At 36.9% G+C, this 6,752-nt stretch overlaps 1 non-coding gene across 1 annotated transcript; it reads right to left on the bottom strand.

Annotated features, from left to right (window-relative positions):
* Positions 1-3,185: 3,185 nt before the first annotated feature.
* Positions 3,186-3,293, bottom strand: LOC112738626 (small nucleolar RNA R71). Its single transcript, XR_003169576.1, has one exon. It is a non-coding gene; the product is annotated as a small nucleolar RNA R71 (small nucleolar RNA).
* Positions 3,294-6,752: the final 3,459 nt, after the last annotated feature.

Here is a 6,752-nt window from a genome sequence, read left to right as displayed (position 1 = left end):
AATCTTCGTGGTGTAAGCTAGAATAATGGCAGCATTCAAGAGAATCCGGAAAGTCTAAACCTTGTCTGTGGTATTTCAAGTAGGATTCAATGATTGAATGACTGTGACAAGCTTCAAACTTGCGATTGCTGGGCGTAGTGACAGACGCAAAAGGATAGTAAATCCTATTCCAGCATGATTGAGAACTGACAGATGAATAGCCGTGCCGTGATAGGGTGCGTTGACCATTTTCACTGAGAGGATAGGATGTAACCATTGACAAGGGTGATGCCTCCAGACGATTAGTCGTGCCGTGACAGGGCATTTGGATCATTTTCCCGTGAGAAGACCGAAAGTAGCCATTGACAATGGTGATGCATCACATAAAGCCAGCCATGGAAAGGAGTAAGACTGATTGGATGAAGATAGCAGGAAAGCAGAGGTTCAGAGGAACGAAAGCATCTCTATTCGCTTATCTGAAATTCTCACCAATGATTTACATAAGTATTTCTATCCCTATTTTATTAATTATTTTCGAAAACTCCATTACTATTTTATATTCGCCTGACTGAGATTTACAAGGTGACCATAGCTTGCTTCATACCAACAATCTCCGTGGGATTCGACCCTTACTCACGTAAGGTATTACTTGGACGACCCAGTGCACTTGCTGGTTAGTTGTGCGAAGTTGTGAACCATGGTATTGGCATCATATTTTTGGCGCCATCACCAGGGAAAGAAAGAGCAATGAATTTTACATAATCAAAGTGTAATCACAATTTCTGCGCACCAAGTTTTTGGCACCGTTGTCGGGGATTGTTTGAGTTTGGACAACTGACGGTTCATCTTGTTGCTCAGATTAGGTAATTTTCTTTTGTTTTCTTTTCAAAAATTTTTCAAAAATCTCTAAAAATTTTCTCCTATGTTTTCGAAAAAAAAAAATAAATATAGTAAAAATAATGTTTTCAAAAATAAATTATTCTATGGCTTCAAAACTTTCAAGAATGAATTCTAGAGTTTCATGGTAACATGTTGAATCCTATCTGGCTGAAAAGCCATACCCAAAGTCCTTTGGGATTGGTCTTCAACTAATCACCTCAATGGATGTAAATCCATTCTAAAGCTTGACTGGCTATTAAGCCATGTCTAACCCTCAGATTGGAGCTTTAGACTAAAGATACAAGATTCCTGGAATTCATATGAAAAATTTTGAATCCTTATTTTTTCTTTTTCAAAATGATTTTCGAAAATTTTAAAACAAAAATAAAAAAAATCATAAAATCATAAAAATCAAAAATATTTTGTGTTTCTTGTTTGAGTCTTGAGTCATGTTATAAGTTTGGTGTCAATTGCATGTGCATCTTGCATTTTTCGAAAATTCCCATGCATTCATAGTGTTCTTCATGATCTTCAAGTAGTTCTTGGTAAGTCTTCTTGTTTGATATTTGCATTTGCATGTTTTCTCTCTTTTCTTGTTTTTCATATGCATTCTTGAATTCTTAGTGTCTAAGCATTAAAGAATTCTAAGTTTGGTGTCTTGCATGTTTTCCTTACATTAAAAATTTTTCAAAAATATGTTCTTGGTGTTCATCTTGGCATTCAAAGTGTTCTTGGTGTTCATCTTGACATTCATAGCATTCTTGCATGCATTCATTGTTTTAATCTAAAAATTTCATGCATTGCATCATTTTTCTTGTTTCTCTCTCTCATCATTAAAAATTCAAAAATCAAAAAAATATCTTTCCCTTTTTCTCTCTTAAAATTTCGAAAATTAGATTTGACTTTTTCAAAAAATTTTAAAATCTAGCTGTTTTTATGAGTCAAATCAAATTTTCAATTTAAAAAAAAAAATCTTATCTTTTTCAAAATCTTTTTCAAAAATCAAATCCTTTTTTTCAATTTTTTTTTAGTTATTTTCGAAAATTTCAAAAATATTTTTCAAAAATCTTTTTCTTAATTTTACATCATATTTTCGAAAATAACACCATCAATTAATGTTTTGATTCAAAAATTTCAAGTTTGTTACTTACTTGTTAAGAAAAATCCAAACTTTAAGTTCTAGAATCATATCTTGTGATTTCTTGTGAATCAAGTCATTAATTGAGATTTTAAAAATCAAATCTTTTTCAAAAACTAATTTCTATCATATCTTTTCAGAAATATCTTCTTATCTTACCTTTTTCAAAAAAAAATTTGATTTCAAAATATCTTTTCTAACTTCCTAACTTCTTATCTTTTCAAAATTTGTTTCAACTAACTAACTAACTTTTTGTTTGTTTCTTATCTTTTTCAAAACTACCTAACTAACTCTCTCTCTCTCTCCAATTTTCGAAAATATCTCCCTCTTTTTCAAAATTTCTTTTTAATTAACTAATTATTTCAATTTTTAAATCTTAATTTTCAAAAAAACTACTAACTTTTTTCAAAAACTACTTTCAAAAATCACTAACTCTTTTTCAAAAATTATTTTCGAAATTTTCCCTCTCTCATCTTATTCTATTTATTTATTCATCTACTAACATCTCTCCCTCACCCACCAAAAATCCGAACCCTCTCTCTCTCTTTCTGAGTTCAGATTTTTCTCTTCTTCTTTTCTTCTACTAACAATAAGGAACCTCTTTACTGTGACATAGAGGATTCCTCTTCTTTTCTTTTTCTCTTCTCTTTCTTATGAGCAAGGACAGATAAAAAGGCATTCTTGTTGAAGCTGATCCAGAACCTAAAAGGACTCTGAAGAGAAAACTAAGAGAAGCTAAATTACAACAATCCAGAGACAACCTTATTGAAAATTTCGAACAAGTAAAGGAGATGGCAGCCGAACCCAACAACAATAATGCAAGGAGAATGCTTGGTGACTTTACTGCACCTAATTCCAATTTACATGGAAGAAGCATCTCCATTCCTACCATTGGAGCAAACAATTTTGAGCTGAAACCTCAGCTAGTTTCTCTGATGCAGTAGAACTGCAAGTTTCATGGACTTCCATCTGAAGATCCTTTCAGTTCTTAACTGAATTCTTGCAGATCTGTGATACTGTTAAGACTAATGGAGTAGATCCTGAAGTCTACAGGCTCATGCTTTTCCCTTTTGCTGTAAGAGACAGAGCTAGAGTGTGGTTGGACTCTCAACCCAAAGACAGCCTGAACTCTTGGGATAAGCTGGTCACGGCTTTCTTAGCCAAGTTCTTTCCTCTTCAAAAGCTGAGCAAGCTTAGAGTGGATGTTCAAACCTTCAAACAAAAAGATGGTGAATCCCTCTATGAAGCTTGGGAAAGATACAAACAGTTGACCAAAAAGTGTCCTTCTGACATGCTTTTAGAATGGACCATCCTAGATATATTCTATGATGGTTTATCTGAGTTATCAAAGATGTCATTGGATACTTCTGCAGGTGGATCCATTCACCTAAAGAAAACGCCTGCAGAAGCTCAAGAACTCATTGACATGGTTGCTAATAACCAGTTCATATACACTTCTGAGAGGAATCCTGTGAGTAATGGGACGCCTATGAAGAAGGGAGTTCTTGAAGTTGATACTCTGAATGCCATATTGGCTTAGAACAAAATATTGACTCAGCAAGTCAATATGATTTCTCAGAGTCTGAATGGAATGCAAGCTGCATCCAACAGTACTCAAGAGGCTTCTTATGCAGAAGAAGCTTATGATCCTGAAAACCCTGCAATAGCAGAGGTGAATTACGTAGGTGAACCTTATGGAAACACCTATAATCCATCATAGAGAAATCATCCAAGTCTCTCATGGAAGGATCAAAGGCCTCAACAAGGCTTTAATAATGGTGGAAGAAATAGGTTTAACAATAATAAACCTTTTCCATCATCCACTCAGCAACAGACAGAGAACTCTGAACAAAATACTTCTAATTTAGCAAACATAGTCTCTGATCTATCTAAGGCCACTGTAAGTTTCATGAATGAAACAAGGTCTTCCATTAGAAATTTCGAAGCACAAGTGGGCCAACTGAGTAAAAGGATCACTGAAATCCCTCCTAGTACTCTCCCAAGCAATACAAAAGTGAATCTAAAAGGAGAGTGCAAGGCCATTGACATAAGCACCATGGCCGAACCTGTAAGGGAAGGAGATGACGTGAATCCCAAGGGGGAAGACCCCTTGGAACGTCCAGTGATCAATAAGGAGTTTCCCTCTGAGGAACCAAAGGAATCTGAGACTCATCTAGAGACCATAGAGATTCCATTGAACCTCCTTATGCCATTCATGAGCTCTGATGAGTACTCCTCTTCTGAAGAGAATGAGGATGTTACTGAAGAGCAAACTGCCAAGTTTCTTGGTGCAATCATGAAGCTGAATGCCAAATTATTTGGTATTAAAACTTGGGAAGATGAACCTCCCTTGTTCACCAATGAACTAAGTGATCTTGATCAACTGACATTGCCTCAGAAGAGACAGGATCCTGGAAAGTTCATAATACCTTGTACCATAGGCACCATGATCTTTAAGGCTCTGTGTGACCTTGGTTCAGGAATAAACCTCATGCCCCTCTCTGTAATAGAGAAACAGGGAATCTATGGGGTGCAAGCTGCTAGAATCTCATTAGAGATGGCAGATAATTCAAGAAAACAGGCTTATGGACAAGTAGAGGACGTGCTAGTAAAGGTTGAAGGCCTTTACATCCCTACTGATTTCATAGTCCTGGATACTGGAAAGGAAGAGGATGAATCCATCATCCTAGGAAGATCTTTCCTAGCCACAGCAAGAGCTGTGATTGATATGGACAGAGGAGAATTAATCCTTCAATTGAATGAGGACAACCTTGTGTTTACAACTCAAGGATCTCTCTCTGCATCCATGGAGAGGAAGCATAAAAAGCTTCTCTCAAAGCAGAGTCAAACAAAGCCCCCACAGTCAAACTCTAAGTTTGGTGTTGGGAGGCCACAACCAAACTCTAAGTTTGGTGTTGAACTCCCATATCCAAACTCTAAGTTTGGTGTTGGAGAGTCTCAACAATGCTCTGAACATCTGTGAGGCTCCATGAGAGCCCACTGTCAAGCTATTGACATTAAAGAAGCGTTTATTGGGAGGCAACCCAATTTTTATTTATCTAACAATATTTTTCTTAGTTATATGTCTTTATAGGTTTATGATCATGAGGAGTCACAAAATAAATATAAAAATTGAAAATGGAATCAAAAACAGCAGAAGAAAAATCACACCCTGGAGGAAGCATCTGCTTGGTGTTCAACGCCAGAACAGAGCATGGTTCTGGTGCTGAACGCCCAAAATGGGCAGTATCTGGGCACTGAACGCCCAAAATGGGCATCATCTGGGCGCTGAACGCCAGAATTGCACCCTGGAGAGGAGCTGGCGCTGAACGCCCAGAACAAGCATGGTTCTGGCGTTCAACGCCAGAAATGGGCAACAAATGGGCGTTGAACGCCCAAAATGGGCACCAACCTGGCGCTGAACGCCCAGAGTTGTGTGCAAGGGCATTTTGCATGCCTAAATTGGTGCAGAGATGTAAATGCCTTGACACCTCAAGATCTGTGGACCTCACAGGATCATCTCAGGATCTGTGGACCCCACAGGATCCCCACCTTCCTTCCTCATAATCCTAGTTTTTTCCACATCTTCTTCTTCATCTATCCCTTCTTCTTTTTGGTGTGGTAAAACAATTATGTAAAGGATCTATAGCTCAGTGGTAGAACATGTGGCTGTAAATCAAGAGATCCCTGAGATACCTCAGGGGATGTACTTCCCTCTACATAGTTATTGGAAGCAACTGAGGATAGAAATACCAAAAATCACTAGGAATCAAGCCACAAAGGCAAGGAAGAGACATAGAAGAGCTCAAGAACATCATTGGTTCCTCAAGAAGGAAACGCCATCATCACTAAGGTGGACTCATTCCTTGTTCTCACTTTCTCTGTTTTTCGTTTTCTATGTTAAGTGCTTATCTGTGTTTGTGTCTTCATTACATGATCATTAGTAGTTAGTAACTATGTCTTAAAGTTATGAATGTCCTATGAATCCATCACCTCTCTTAAATAAAAATTGTTTTAATTCAAAAGAACAAGAAGTACATGAGTTTCGAATTTATCATTGAACTTAGTTTAATTATATTGATGTGGTGACAATGCTTCTTGTTTTCTGAATGAATGCTTGAACAATGCATATGTCTTTTGAAGTTGTTGTTTAAGAATGTTAAATATGTTGGCTCTTGAAAGAATGATGATAAGGAGACATATTATTTGATAATCTGAAAAATCATAAAAATGATTCTTGAAGCAAGAAAAAGCAGCAAAGAACAAAGCTTGTAGAGAAAAAAAAAATAGGCAAAAAAAAAATTAGAAAGAAAAAGAAAAAGCAAGCAGAAAAAGCCAAAAGCTCTTAAAACCAAGAGGCAAGAGCAAAAAGCCAATAACCCTTAAAACCAAAAGGCAAGGGCAAATAAAAAGGATCCCAAGGCTTTGAGCATCAGTGGATAGGAGGGCCTAAAGGAATAAAATCCTGGCCTAAGCGGCTAAACCAAGCTGTCCCTAACCATGTGCTTGTGGCTTGTAGGTGTCAAGTGAAAACTTGAGACTGAGCGGTTAAAGTCAAGGTCTAAAGCAAAAAACGAGTGTGCTTAAGAACCCTGGACACCTCTAATTGGGGACTTTAGCAAAGCTGAGTCACAATCTGAAAAGGTTCACCTAATTATGTGTCTGTGGCATTTATGTATCCGGTGGTAATACTGGAAAACAAAGTGCTTAGGGCCACGGCCAAGACTCATAAAATAGCTGTGTTCAAGAATCATCA

This window comes from Arachis hypogaea, chromosome 13 (assembly GCF_003086295.3).
Source record: "Arachis hypogaea cultivar Tifrunner chromosome 13, arahy.Tifrunner.gnm2.J5K5, whole genome shotgun sequence".
Taxonomy (NCBI): Eukaryota; Viridiplantae; Streptophyta; class Magnoliopsida; order Fabales; family Fabaceae; genus Arachis; species Arachis hypogaea.
The sequence above is the reverse complement of the archived record's forward strand: the minus strand, read 5'-3'. Positions and strand labels throughout refer to the sequence as shown.